The sequence below is a fragment of the Silurus aristotelis genome, assembly GCF_946808225.1.
Source record: "Silurus aristotelis genome assembly, chromosome: 21".
Taxonomy (NCBI): domain Eukaryota; kingdom Metazoa; phylum Chordata; class Actinopteri; order Siluriformes; family Siluridae; genus Silurus; species Silurus aristotelis.
Window position 1 is genome coordinate 7,931,969 of NC_139594.1, and position 16,065 is coordinate 7,948,033.

At 38.6% G+C, this 16,065-nt stretch overlaps 1 protein-coding gene across 8 annotated transcripts in view; it reads left to right on the forward strand.

Moving 5' to 3' along the window:
* The first annotated feature begins 202 nt into the window (after positions 1 to 202).
* elfn1a (extracellular leucine-rich repeat and fibronectin type III domain containing 1a) overlaps positions 203 to 16,065 on the forward strand; it is a 78,462-nt gene continuing 62,599 nt past the window's right edge. For 2 of the 8 annotated variants that reach the window (XM_083524414.1, XM_083524419.1), the window contains exons 1-2: positions 240 to 550; positions 610 to 750. The gene's annotated coding sequence lies outside the window, so the exon portion shown is untranslated. Of the gene's footprint in view, positions 551 to 580; positions 1,430 to 16,065 lie in introns of those variants that run through there. The other 6 variants (XM_083524413.1, XM_083524415.1, XM_083524420.1 and 3 more) reach the window with 5 other exon arrangements.

The following is a 16,065-nucleotide window of genomic DNA, read 5'->3' on the forward strand; positions in this document are numbered from 1 at the left end:
TCTGTAATCTTGTTTACACCCAGACTCTTGTTCATAATAAGGTTTTATTACAAGTTTCATCTCTTTGACTTTCCACTTCTAGACATTTCAACGGCTGTGTGAGGGAAAACCTTCATAATGCCTAATGTGTTTAGTGTGTGTTTTTTTGGTCAAGCCCCCACTCTCTTCGGGATGGACAGAGAGCTCGAACCACACGGCGCACGAGGGATTTTCAATTACCCTCCGATGAATCCGCAGCATTTATAGCCCCGCGGCCAGACGCAATCTCCTTATGAGCTTTACCTCGGCCCCGAGTGGACCTGTGGCTCAGTGAAAGAGTGCTCCGGAGTAAATAAGAAAAGCGCCGGCGATGATTAACCCCGTGCTTTGTGGCGCACAGAAGCGCGCGCGGTGGCGGACAAACCCAGCCTCGCGCTCGCCACGCCACGCCACGGGGAATACATAAAGGTGCACGGTGAGAGAGAGCGCGCGCCACGAGCGGCTCGAGTGCGAGCAAACCCTCGCGCGATCTTTTCACGGAGAGCTTAGAGTTGTGTATGTGTCAGAGAGAGCGAGAGAGAGAGAGAGAGAGCGCGAGAGCGAGAGAGAGAGAGAGAGAGAGAGAGAGAGAGAGAGAGAGAGAGAGAGAGAGAGAGCGCGAGAGCGAGAGAGAGGGGGAGTTGCATGGATTGTGGAACACGCCGCCTCCACGTCGGAGGTTCATGGTGACATAGCGAGCTTCTTTGAGACTTAACGACTTCTTCGCATCCGGTAAGTAGCCGATATGCAAGCATGCACTAATGCTCCGGCTCTAATACAACGCCTGAACTGAACTGCACAGCACTGCATTGCACGCGCTTCATTTTTGTGAAGCGCGAGCGTACAGTAGACCTGTTCCTCTGGGTCATGCTCAGATTGCCAACTAATAGGTGGAGGTCTTGCTTTTCGGGATGATTATTTTATGCATTCAAGGTGATTACTAAACGCTGGCAAACAAAAAAAAAATTGCTAGAATACAATTTTAATGTAGAAGTGTCGCGTGCAAAATAAAATAAAATAAAAACCTGTCGTGCACTTTTTTCCGTTTGGATGCGGACGCGCACAGGGAGATGTATGTATTTGGGGATAGCTTGGGTGCTTTACTTTTTTCTGGAGAGAGTAAGAGAGAAAGAGGGAGAGATAGAGAGAGAGAAAATATATATAAAGAGAGAGAGCGAGTGAGAAGGAGGCAGTCAGAGGGAAAGAGAGAGAGAGAGTGAGAGAGAGAGAGAGAGAGAGAGAGAGAGAGAGAGAGAGAGAGAGAGAGAGAGAGAGAGAGAGAGAGAGCGTTTCAGCACCTCGGTCAGCAGACTGTTAACCGCTAGAGTTCGCCTTCATCCATTAAAAGCCGGCGCAGTGCGACTGATCCTTTCCTTCCTCTGTCTCTGGGATTTCGGGGGAGCTGAGCTGCGTGAGTATGCTGTATGTCTGCTTTGTAGGCATGGTAATGAAATGCTGATTGTATAGCATATAGCCTGTAGAGCAGAATCACAATCAGGCTGTGTGTGTGCTACTCTTTGCGATCAGGAAGTTTGGTACTCCACTTCTATATGTGATCTGGGCTGCTCTTCTCTTACTGATCTGCTCACGTCCGATTTTTAGACCGATAAAATCGAAAAAAGCTTTAGATTCAAGCCAGGTTTGTCATGCAATAAAGCTTGAAAGACAGAAAGAGAGATGTGCTCTTAAATGAGAGCACATTGGAGTTCAAATGAAACCCTTCTGTCTTATACTGTCACTACCGGAGATGACATAATGGATTTGAAGTGAAATCCGTTTCATTGAAGAGTCAGTACATCACGCACCAGTCTTATCCTGTGTGCTGGTGCACTTTAACATCATATGCAATCAAGTCAAAGGAATGTATAGGACAGAAATCTGAGTCTTACTGCAGGGAAATCATTTAACATTAAAAAGGATGAAAAATAAACAAGAAAAAACAAACTTCGGATTTTAGGTTCTTCAGACTGAAGAAGTGTTCAGTAGTTGAGAGAGATACTGTGGTTTAAACTGGACTGGGGTTTGGAGATTTGGAGACAAGATTTCCTCTTGTCCGTTTGGTTGAAAATGCATAAAAGCTGGACGCACTAGCTCTCAGGGCGTACAAATGTGTCTGTGTATCTTCTTAGACATTTCTTAAGGCTTGTGTGACCCACGCAGTTCATCATGCTGTAATGATGTGTTTAGGAGTGCCTCTGAATGATAATCAGCTGCACACATTAAGATACAAGGAGCTGCAATTTTAGCCACAATGTCACTCCAGGCTTGTCAGTCTTCCCAGCCAGGCTATTTTGTTGACAAGCTTTTTTTTTTTTTCCCTCCACTGCTAAATGCCATCTTATGTGTTCACTGCCTCTCATACTCTATTGATATTCATTTTGCATGGTGGTTCATTTGTGCAAATCAATCAAGACTGAAAATAGAAGGAAACCATGCATTGTTCTAACCTGCTTTCACTTGTTCATCTAATGGAAAATAAAAGAGTATGCATTTTAATTAAGTGTTAGAATGCTACTTAGTGATTTTCTGAAGAGTTATGCACCCTAGTTTGATTGCAGCTAATTGAAAGTTGTGCATGTTACATGCTTAAATAATTTTAGCAGATTTAGCAGCTCTATGCTGTTTTTTTTTGGCAGCACATCCAAATGATGTTCAAGCTCAGGTGCATCTCCGTGCGCTCTTGTGTTGGAATTCGGACAGTGGCTTCTGGCCAAACAGTTCTTCACACCTTAAAAGGAGAGATGGGTTGGTCTTGCAAATCTCACAGCAGCGCTTCGGTTTTTGGGACTTATGCGTTTTAGTGTTTTCGTCTTTTCTTTTTCCATCTCAAATCGCAATTATGCAGGTTAAAGATTGACTTAGCTAGTTTGAATACAGTCTGCCTGAGCTCTTTGTTGCGGAGGACTTGAGAAGATGTGTGGTAGAGGGACATCATGAGAGCAGTGGGACACTTGAATTAACATTTGCTCTTTAAAGGCATTTAGACAAACCAAACATTCTCCATTACTTAACAATCTGTAATAATGTATAAACTGTACAACTGGGGCTTATTTTTGGTGTGATTTTTCCAAAGCGTGTGACTCCGAGGAAATGTTTATCAAGAAATAACATACTATAAAGTGCTACGTTGCCATTTAGTAGAGTAAACATAAAATATGTCTATAAGAGTGCAGTGGATGAGAAAAACACTCGTTACGGCACACTTTATTTACATGTCTGACACTTTAAGAGTAAAAGGGAACAAATGCAACATTTATAGACCCACAGACCAAGGCTATGGCATTGAATAAACATTTTATTAAACAATTACCTCATGTTTCGTATTCAGTCTTTAGATATAACAATAAAATAAAAATGCAAAGTAACATTTAAAATTTTTTTTTATTGTAACATACATTTAAAATGTTTGATTCTTAAATAGGTTCATATTCCTTTTACCCTCTTAATTTATGCCCAATGAGAATTTTTACTCCCTTAATAACTCTTTTTATGGTTTATAAGTCCACTGAGTAACTTAATGCTTATACCAAAGTTATAATTAACTGTAATAATCGATTAGCAGGATTATAATTTATGGCTGTAAAAAAAATAAATAAAAAATTTAATTTTTTTTTAACATTTAAAACCTTTTCTTATGACCTTTTAGGGGCTCAAATTCAAATTTTTTTGTCACATACACATTCATACAGAGTACGACATGCTGTGAAATGCTTTTTACGACTGTCCAACATTAAACATGAAAAAAAGAAATAGAATAAAGGGATAAAAAATACAGTAAAGTATAAAGTATAGAAAAATATATGCATATACATGTATGCATATATATGAATTTTTAAAAGGGATGGATGCGTAAGGCAGATATTAACAGTACAGATTAAAGTAATTTTGTCCTTAAATATTGCTGCAATAAATATTGAGAAATGTTGAATAAATGTTGAATAAATGAATTCAACATTGAATGTTATTTATTCAAATAACATTTATTTAACATTTTTGGTTGATTATTAAGAATAGAGATACAGATTTAAGATTGTTTCCATTGATACATTTTAATAGCCAATTTATTGAAAAAATAAAAGTAACCTTTCGGAAAAGTAAACCAGTTAAACAGATTTTCATAGATGGCATTAACAGGCCAAAAAGGTGCAAGTTGTCAGTTTATTAAACAAATTCATCTTCAGTAAGTGCTGGTGAGAGCTGTGGAGAATCTAAAATCAAACGTACGTTCAATGGGCACATAGCAAATGAATTCAGCCCGGAAAACACACCAGTCAATCACAGATACATGCATTAACACACTGTTTGACATGCTGTGGCACTTTTGTGTGAACAGTCTTACTATATGCATGATTTTGGATGGTGGGAGATTGGAAAACACAATAGAAACCCACACCGCCATGGGGGAAGATGGGAACTCAGCAAAGGCAGTAATCCAGGCTCAGGATCAAACTCAGGAACCTGGAGCAGAGACAATACACATACACAAAATTTATTAATTTATTTTTGCTTATAATTTTATAGGGTATTTGGGGCTGCAATACCAAATAGCAACTGTGTACTACATTAAAACAGGGCCTGTTGAGCATTTATTACTTTGTTGTGTTTTATCAATGCTGAAGCAGAGGTCCACACTATAATTGCAAAGTTTAACTCCTTACAACACATTATACACTTTTCTTTGTTAGGTTTAATTTTCTACGTATGTACTTTCCTCTAAATCCAGCCTCTCACTCTCACAGTAATGTTATTTTTTTTTATTTTAGAGGTGCAATTAAGCACTTTGTCTAAGTGCATAATTGGTACAACTAAAATCCTCCTACATTGAAAAGAAGAATAGGTCTTCTTTAAATGTCCAACAACAACATCCATATAGATGTTCTGCATTTTGGCAAAATTGTGAGAAAGAGGGTTAATATGGCATTTTTCATAGCACTAATCTAAGTAGCATTAACATATTCATTTAAATGTTTTAAACATTTTTTCACTTCAGATGGATATGTGCACTTTCTTATAATCTTGCCATAGTATATGTCTAATATGGGCAGATTTAAAGATTAATTTCTAGTGCTTTTTCAGTTTTTTCTGTGTCTGAAAGACTTATTATTTACCTGCTTATAGACTACTTATCTCACACAGTAACAAAGCATTGTATTGTCTAAAAAAACACAGTAAACATCTGACCACTTACCTGACTAACTTAATAACATGAACACATTTTAGACAACAACAGATTCAGTCTGACATACCAAAATGTGTGAAGTTTCGTGCTGCTGATGTTGTTTATTGCCATTATAAATGGAGGACCAGCTGTTTGATTGACGGTTCAACACTGAACACTGTACACTGCAACAAAACAATTAGCTTTAAATTTACTTTTACAAAGTGCAAATATGCTATATATCTACATTTTGCTTATTGCATGACATTTAATAAAAGAAGATTGCTGCAATTCCATTTTATTAAAAAAAATCTGGTATATTGGATTCGATTTGTGTATCTTGAAATTCAGCCTTAGGCACAGATTTTAATTTCACTGACTCTAAATATTGACTATACCGTATGTATTGACTACAAAAGGAACCCAAACATCATAAACTTGTTGATGTATTACTTTCTGATGTCTCACCGATCATAGAACAATTTTAATGAGGAAAAAAGTGAGTTTGGAGAAATGTAATGGGATGAGATGCATCAGCAAATAGCTGGCAAAGGTCGACTAAGCCTGGACAGAACATGTCAGACTTCTGTGCCATTTACATGTCTGTTTATTTGTAAATGTAAAACGCATTTACAGAAGCTTTTATCCAAAGTGACTTAATGTAGCAGAACAGAGCCAAAGCAATTAAAGACGCTGACAGCATAGTGCAAGTGCCACAAGACACAGTTTCCACCAATTGACATTTGGTGGTTCAGTAGATAATTAACCTTCGTGGCCATTTTAATTCAGCTTTTACAAACAGGCCTAAAAGTTTCAGATTATTATATTTTAAAATTCATGTACCTGTCCACATATATTCACATTCAGTCGTTTACAATTATGACAGTGTATGACAGAACTGAATTGCACTCAGTAAAAAAAATCTTCAGGGAAGATGGTCAGTCACTGATTTAAAGGTAATAAAAAACAGTTTACCAAATGAGAGATGAATACAGACACAGCAAATTAAATTATATAGTAGATAGGATTAAGAAAGAGATCGGTCTATAGTGCTGAAAAGCCTTAAAGCATCTGTTGAAGTGGCATACAGGATTGGATTTCCTTAGGCTCCATAGAAAGCCTGCTATTTTGACATTTTCTTATTCAGATTTTTTTTCACACGCTGTGTGTCTGGTTGAAACGATGGAAAACATGCCAAAACACTGATCTGAATTGCGTTGTTGACTACTAAAACATGTTGCCTTAATTACACTGTTACTGTGTTGGCTGTATATATACATATCAAATTAAAAGAGCCCAAAAGCCTCCGAAAAACAGATTCCTAAGACTAGCCTTTGATGCTTCCGGAGTACAGTACTGTTCAGGAGAAGTGTCTGTCCTGAGAATGTACGCCTACCTCCAGAGATGGAGGGCACAATCATTATTCATCCAACAGTGAGTGCCGAACCTCGGGACAGCTTGCAAATGGGTAGATGAGCCATTGACAGTCACAGAAAGCACTTGGAGAGAAAGAATAAAATAAGGCTGTCGTGCTTTCAGAGAGCCATCGTTCTGCATTTTGAAATGCTCTGGTGCTCCTAGATAATGTGGAAATTATAAAGCCTTTACCACTGAGTGAAATTTTACTTCAATTTAACAGAGCAAAAACTGCACACATTCAGAGATGTTACCTCTTCACGAGCATGCCAATGGCATTAGAAAGGTTGAATAAGCTGCTCAGATGAGTGATTTAAGTGTGTGGCTTGAGATTAGTGAGCTGTTGCCTACACTGACCTGGCGAGTGGTGCAGCAGTGTTTACTTTAAAGATTTACAGCACCAAACCACTGATGAGTGTCAGTAAGGGCTAAGGTGGATTTCAAGCAATCATCCGAGCCTTTCACTGAATGGACTCCACAGGTCATTCATTCACTTCTCCTAGCTGACTGCTATATCCTAGTCAGTATCATGGTGAATTTGAAGCCAATTCCTAGAACACCGGGCACGAGGTTGGAACACACCCTGAATGGGACACAGGGCACCATGCAGTTTAATTTGTATAATATGTCATGGAATAGGGGTAGGAACAATGACAATGTATTATATGTCTCTGAAATACTGTAATGGATTAATCCTGTCATTTGCAAGAACAAACACTTTAATCGGCTTCCAGTACATCATTATTGTTCAGGGGTTCAACAAGCCATGTAGGCCATTCAGCAGCTGGTGGTTCTACACTGGACAAAGACCTTTCATAAATACATGGCATACTGTTGTCATTGTGTATATGAAAAGCCTGCTATCCTTCACATTAATTAATTAGAGCTTCAAAATATTGGGTGACATGATATATATACTGTACTCATATGAAACCCTGGTAACACATAATAAGTCTGTCATTACTGATTTGGGAGCCACTTTTATTGATTGGGTTTTTTTGTGCAAGTGTATAGCACATGCACGTTCACTCAAATATGCATTAAAACATTGCAGTGCTTTAAGCATTAGAATGTCAGCACCCTGTATATTTAACTAAACTACTCTATCTGTTTGAAAAAAATAATGATGCAATTATGCTAAACAAAAAAAATCTCACAAGTTAGAATTTTTTAGCACTTAAAATATATTGAAACTCAAAATAGGCATTGATAGTGCCTTATTATGACTATTCACATGTTTTAAACTATTAATTATGGTGACAGAAAATAGATACAGCATATACAGTTAGAAAACATTACCTCATCCATATTAAAAAGTGGTTGGCAGTATACTCACTCTATAATGACTGCTGTTTCATAACAATGAGACAGCAGTGGAAAGCTGGTAATGGGTATTTTGAAATAATACAGAAATTGACTCTAAAAGAAAAAAACTAGTTGTTGCTTTATAATCAAATTCAATTTGATATATTTAAAATGCCTTTTTAATGGGGAGTGGTGGCTCCAGCGGTTAAGGCGCTGGGTTGCCGATCGGAAGGTCTGGGGTTCAAGCCCCGGTATCGCCAAGCTGCCGCTCTTGGGCCCTTGAGCAAGGCCCTTAACCCTCTATGCTCCGGGGGTCCCTTACGAGGGTAATATAAAGGTCCGTGACGTCGGAGTGACGTGGGGCCGCCTTCCCGTGGGCTCACCACCTGCAGGAGGGACCGTAAGGGATGGTGCTGTGAGGATTGGGCAGCAGTCGAAGGCGGGGGCCTGCTTAGACTGCTGCCCCCGCGACCCGAATTACGGATAAGCGGGAGAAAATGAATGAATATTTAAAATGCCTTACATACAGCTTGAAACATAACAGGGTATGTGATTATAAGAAAATAACCAATGGTGGGGTGAAGTGACCATGCCACCATTACCACTCAAAAGTTCATTAGTGTCCTATAAGAGCACTTGTTGAAATGTTTATTTTTTTCATACTACAAGACTTTTAGCATAATTCTAGGTTATGATGATGACCTATAACCAAATAAAACAAGTTCTGCTTAGATAGGGGAGCACCTCATGTCTTGACAAATGAATATGATTCTATGACCAAATAGCTAATGTAAGGCTGGTATTAGGTAGACATTTTCTGCTGATTTACCTTTGGCAATCAAAGGGTTCCCTGGTGGTCTAGTGGTTAGGATGCGGCGCTCTCACCGCTGCGGCCCGGGTTCGATCCCCGGTCAAGGAACCAATCCCAGCCATTAGGGTTACACAAGCCTTAGTGCCAGTTCCAAGCCCGGATAAATGGGAAGGGTTGCGTTAGGAAGGGCATCCAGTGTAAAAACATGTGTCAAATCAAACATGCGGATGTTCCACCGTGGCGACCCCTAATGGGAGAAGCCAAAAGAAAGTTTAGTTTACCTTTGGCAAACAGATTTTTGGATACATTCCTGAGTCAGGAACAATGGGTTTGGCACCCACATTGTCACCCTGCAACGACTTGGTCATCAGACCATAGTATTTGACAGTTTCAAGAATTGTCTACAAAGGTACCCATTTCAAATAAGCAGGATAACTTCTTTTTAATTAAAGCAGAAACATTTGTTCCACTCACATGAACAGAGGGGGCATTTCTACCTGTAATAACTGGGGTTTGGTTGCAGGTTAAAACTTACTTGATTAATTCCATCAGTCCCTAAAAATGGCGGTTATTGTAATTGTGGATAAAAGTCCAAACATGCTAGCAAGAGCTCAAACTGCCAATAGCAGCCTACCTAAACAGGTAAGTGGGATAACACCTGCTAAACATTGGGATGACAGGGTGGCTAGTTTTCCCACTGAACCAGACGGTCTGCAGAACCTGGGATCTATGCCAGTTCATTGTGAATCAGAGCACTGTAATGTACACAAGGAGGGTGGGTGTGTTTCATATGGTCTACTTTATGATAGAAACCTGTCAGAAGCCATTGTCTTGGTATGGTAAAATCCTTATGCCTTTGGTCATCAGAGTTGACAGGAGAATGAATGCATGCATTCCAAACACCCTCAGACTTAAATTTACATTAACAGCATTTAGCAGACACCATTATACAGTGCAATTTACAAAAATGGTTTTAAGTCTTATGAAACTTAGTATACCATCAGCCTAAAACTCTGTTTGGAGAAATTATACTGTAGCACATTTTTTCTAATACATAAATATATAAAAATAACAGGGAAAAGTTGTGCATCTTATAGTCTCACATGTGGTGTAAACTTTTTGTGCTGACAATGGTATCTTCAAACAATTCTAAGAACAGAATCGGCCAGGACATTAGCCAGAATTGAGAGAATTGGAATTTATACCCTTATAGCTTATGAATCAAAATCCCCCGAAATATATAACCATAAAATTCGGCTCAGCAGTCCCTGTTCTTTATGACTGCTTCAGCTTTCTTGCTAGTCAACTCACAGGTTGCTCAAGGGCAATCAGTCATCTAAGAGCACAACATTTGTCTATTTCGGACTCCTACTCATGTGATACCTAGCCAACAAGTTTTACTGCCACTTCAAAGTGCCACCTGGCCCGTCCATTCATCTGTTCTGGTGCCTGATTCTAAATCCTGTGTTTTTTTTTCCTTGGAATCTTTGGCTGCAAGCCTTAACTGTTTCCCTGGTACATGAGATAGATTTTGCAGAGTTGATTACATGTCTCCAGCAGCACAGATTGTGTCAACCAACCCTGGCCTCATCCATAAACCAAATTGGTTGAGATCCATCTTGCATCCTGTTCTATGTCACCTCACTGCCAGGAGGTTTCGATCAGCTCAATCACAGAGGGATTAATAGCTGCAGACTGAAGTGATCGCTCCAATTCAAGCAGCAAAATTGTAGTAATTTGCACCATGTGAATTTTGTAAGATCTTTTTAGGATAATACCAGGGCATTTATATTCAGATTTGGGTATCAGGTGCAAAAACCTACAGACATTTCTTTTGTCTAGTGAAGCCACCTGTGATGTAATGCACGTGTCAGTGTAAATGACGGTGGCAGGCTAACTGCAGGATTTGGCGTGGTCCAGTAGAGAGTTTCCAAGTGCTCCTTCCAGTACTCTCCATATAGTCCTATATTGAGGTAGAGTGATATTCCCTGTGGTTGGGGATGTTCAGAACAGCACAATTTGTGCTATAAGCTTCTTCTCAGCTGCTGGTCAAATCCAGGTCACCCCTACACTTGAGGATGGCTTTCCCAGACTGTTCGGGGTTACCTGCAGGCTGAATAAGATTTACTTTCAGACACAACAATTCTAGTTCATTTCTTTATTTGGGTCAATGCTAAGTTAGACTAAACTATTAGAAATCATATAGTGAAATTTTATAGTGGAAACCAGCAAACTCTGTGTTTAACCACTAAGAGTGTATTCCATGCTGGGAAAACTACCAATCTAGTAGAATGGAGTCAAGCTGCTTGTACTTGATGCTTAGGGTAATAAAAGCTAAATAACTCGCCAAGGGAGCAAACATTGCTCAACAGAGAAAAAAATGGATAAGAGCGAGGGAGAATCAGCTCCTGATACACTGAACACGCTGCAGATGGGTGCATGTTCTCACTGTTTATAGCTACACCTAGAACATTATTAGCTTTACCTATACCACTGCTTCTGGCAGGACATCCTTACACATACACAATTGGTATGAAAAGTCTCCACACACAGATTTTTGTGGTTCAAATAAAGAAATCGTGACAGAGCCTTTTCTTATCGCAGTGTATAAAAATTCAACTAAACAATCAGAAACAAGCTTTGTTTTTAATTTAGATTTCTGCATTCAGAATCATCCAATCATATCCAATCTTGAATGCATAAGTAATCAATATACAGCATCAGTTTAGTTATTTGGATTAATCCTAAATAAAGGTCATCTGTTTCTGTAAGATTTGCATTTTCTCGGTTATATCTGAATGCTGAAGCGCTGATCCACAAGCAACTTGCAAAACTTGAATGGTATCCCACTTGTTGAAAGATTACATCTCGCAGGAGAGAGGAATAAAAAAACATTATCTCATAAAGAAAATTGAGCACCACAGTGACATCATGAAGAACAGGACATTTTTCCAGAATTTAAACAAATGACAAGACAAAAACTTACTAGGGAGGCTGCCAAGTAACATTAAAGGAGTTGCAGGAATATTTGACATGTACTGTTAACTGCAAGTGAAAATGATCACTCATATTCTGCACATGCTTGCTGTATGGGGGAGGATAGGAGATACCCCACGTTATTAAAAATGTCATAATTAGCTGTTTTAAAGCAGAAAATGCATGTCGCGAAAAGAACACCGTATCCACGATGCAGCATGGGTTTTGGCAGGACCCAGTTGTGTTTTTAATGAAGCTCGACTCAGTTATGGAAAGCTACAAATACCAGTCGATTTTTATAGAAAAACTTTTAGGTGTCTTATAAAGCTAAAGATTTAAAGAAATTTCACCTTTCAGCACAACAATGGCCCAAAACATACATTCAAATCAACAAAGAAATGGCTTTACTAAAAGATCAATGCTTTTAAATGACCTAGCCATAGCTCAGAGCTGAATTCAACTATAAATCTATGCGGTGGCCTGAAGCAGGCTGTGCACCGGAAATGCCCTAGAATGTTTTTGCAAAAAAAAAAAAAAAAAAAAAAAAAGGTGAGAAAATGTGCCACGCTGATATAGTGGTGTACTATAATTATAAAGCTTTAAAAAAATATATTAGTTTTTGGCTGTGCACATTATTGCAACCACATTATTGTACATTATTATTTTTATTTTATTTCTTCCCCTAGGTTCTTGATTGTTTTTTACTTAACTCTTAATCATTGTAAAAAGTTTGACATGGCTTGAGTGTGTAGAGATTCTAATATCCATTGTACATAGACAACTGCACTTGGATCAAAATCGAAACATTTTAAATCTACCAAACCCATGCATTGTCTCAGGATCGGCATGAAAAAAATAAGAAAAAATACATTATATGTCCACCATTTTATGAAGGTTTGTGTGCACATACCTACAGGATTAAAGTACTGCCCCCTGGTGATTTGGAGTGATGTGCATATTTTTAAGGACATAATGACAAATAAAAGGTGAAGATATGAATACTTTCTCATCTACATTATAAGACTTTAGCAGTAAATGTATATGCATTGATGGTTCTAGATTTTTGTGAACAATAGTACAAAACAGTCAGTATTAGTGAGTGATAATTGTTTTGCTCATATTGTACCAATCATATATTGCTAGGTTATATTAGGTCTAATTAGACAGATTGATTATATCATCAGATTTAATCTTATTACATCTGATGGCATTGATGTCTTTGTTGAATACACACACACACACACACACACACACACACACACACACACACACACACCAAATGCATGCTGCTCATGCATGTATGTCGCAGTAACTGTAATTAGTCCCAAAGGGACATACAGAACCTTAGGAGCGAGGACCAAAACGACCCTAGAGTTATTGGTCTCCAAATTAATTTCATGAATTTATTCATATTAATATAACCAATCCTGCATTCATTTCGAAACTTAATTTAACATATTTCTTTTGTTACAAAGCTGTTTGGCTGTTAACCTGGACATTCAGATTCTCAGGTGTGATTTAAGCTTAAACTGACTGATAATGCATGAGAGTTCTTTTTTGGAAACTTTTTCTTTAGACGCTTTGAAGTGATCATGCCTATAATGCAGGGCTGTGTATGAAATGAAGACAAAGCACATATAAAAAAACAACTGAATGAACAACTGAATGATTAAAAAAACAACACATCTGTAATGCATTTCGTGTGTTATGCTTTTCTTATAAGCACAATATTATGTACTTGTAATGCAAGATTACAAGCTTTGCAACTCTGCCTTTTGTTAATACACAAGGCTCATGCCCCTTTCTTTTTCTGATCTGCCACCTTTTTCTTGCTATCGCTAGGAATGAGTTTGTGGCTTTTGAACCAATGAATATTTGTTTGGACTGTGCTGGTCGCTGGAGCCGAAGCGCTGAGAGGCTATGTGAGAAGAAACGTGCCGAGCTGAAGTGTGAGGACAGGTGCTGCTTGATGGAAGCAGCCAAACAGCCATCTGCTCTAGAATACTTCTAGCCCCTGGAAAGAAGCTGTCTCGTATTTTACAGAACTGATTAATGTCTCTGTCTGCTCACCAAAAACGTATCTGACAGATGTGATTTACTTAGATTTTGACAGTTTTACTAAATGAAATCTAGTAATAAAAAAGGAAGAAAAAACATTTATTGTACCTTACAGTGTATAAAGCAAAATGGTGGGGGAAAAAAAAAAACGTGTATGTTGTATGTCTTTTTTTTTTTTTTTTACATGTTGCTCATACCTGGGAAAAAAAAGTCCAATATTTTTAAGTGTAATTTAATGTATGAATGAACAGATGACAATTCACTGTGGTCCACTGTTTCAGTTTACCTCTGTGTCTTCCCAGTGAGTCTGTGAACATCTCTGCCAGAAAATCTTGAGAAACAGTGAAGGAAGGCGAATGCTCACTCCTGGATATCTTGACAGATTTATCTTGTTCGCGGGTGCAGGTATAAATGTATAATGTGTTTTTCAGACAGGGCCACCATGTAAGGATCGGGTGGGTTCAGTGGCCCTTTCCTTCAACTACACTGACATGGGTCAAGGATGTCTTCTGAAACTGGGACATTTAATAGTAGATGTCAAATCGTCTGTGACTCTTAGAGACAGGCGACACATGTCCAGGACATACATTTTGTCAAAGTCACATAAGATCAGAGTATAAAATTAAACGGTTATGTTACAGTCTGAGGGCTATGAGCCAAATGTTAATGATAGAAAAATAGACTGCTTTCATAAAGCAGTGCTTTGCTATACAGTTGTAAGTATCTATGCACAGTTCTCTCTGCAATGGAGAACTGCTAGTGAACCAGAATGAGGCTGTTAAAATGGCAGACAGCAGTTGTTACTCATATGTTATATCACTGTTACCTGCTTTCATGAGGGTTAACTACACCATCTGCTGAGACAACAGAGGTCCTGTGTTGTCAGTAAAGACTTTATCCATAAAATGGAACTATAGGCAAACATAATTGCAAATAAAAAGGTTACAGATTTATGTATGCACTGGAATGGAATGGTGGTGCATTCATTTCAGGAAAGAATTGAGATATAAAGCTACCAGGACTTCTATAGGCGATACTTTTGTTCCGCTCTGCTAATGTGCAATATTGATCACTTTTTCCAGGGTACCATTAAGAACCCCAAGCATCCCTTAAAGTTCAGTGGGTAATTAAGTAAAATGTCTTTTAAATTCTATTGACTGAAGATTGCACCAGCTGCCAAGATAGGTTTAATGCATCTCTAGATTTTAAAGGCCTCTAAGCATTCCTGTCACGATGGGGCGTAAATTTTTCATTGTGGCAGGCAGAGGCATTGCACTTACGTAAGCAAACACATCGGGCTATAATTAAGGGCTGGGAATTGTTTTAAATAATTCATCCCATGACTATTTAAGACACTTTATGATGAAAAAGCATTACATGTACTGATTCTCAGCAGCAGAGTGCAGAGGAAAGCATTGTTACCATAGAAACCGCCTTCAAACTTGAAAAAAATACAGTATACTAGAATCCATTTATCGAAAATATACCAATATTTTCACAAGGCTTGTGAATACACAGTGTATACTAACAGTGACATTAGAAAGCATTTTTATTGCGTGCAGTGCTGCATAGGTGCAGAATGCTCGCAATAACTCAGACATTTTGTACATGTTTTACACACAGCTTCTTTAAAGAACAATCTTATTGTCAAAATAGCTGGCAACAAAAGTGAGTGCACCCTAAGTAAAAACAGCTGTACGACATTTAAACACGCAAAGCCACATCTCCTATTCATCCTGTTCATGTTTTTGTCTGCTTGACAGGACCATACAAATTTGTGTATCTTGTATTCTAGCAGTTAATATTTGGTGCTTAGAGTACAATTCTCTCATACTGACCACTGGATGTTCAGCATGGCACTTCATGGCAAAGACTCTGAGGATTTGAGAATTAGAATTGTTGCTCTCCACAAAGATGCAGAGGCTGTAAGAGGATCGGTAACGTCATCTGTAATTGCCAGAGTCACACAGAGGTTTTCCATGATGGGTTCCACTCGGAACAGGCCACGCAAGGGTCCATCAAAGAAATTTGAGTCCTCGTGCAGTGCATCAGGTGCAGAAGGTGGCTTTTAAAAACAGACCCATGAGTGCTGCCAACATTGCTTTAAAGGTTGCAGAAGCGGAAGGTCCACTTGTCAGACCATATGCTGCACACTGCAACAAGTCGGTTTGAATGGCCATAATCCCACAAGGAAGCCTCTTCTTAAGATGGCTCACAAGAAAGCCCACAGACAGTTTGCTGAAAACAAGTCGTCCAAGATCATGAATTACTGAAACAATGTCCAGTAATTAAGATTATGATTGGGACTAAAATAAACTTGTTT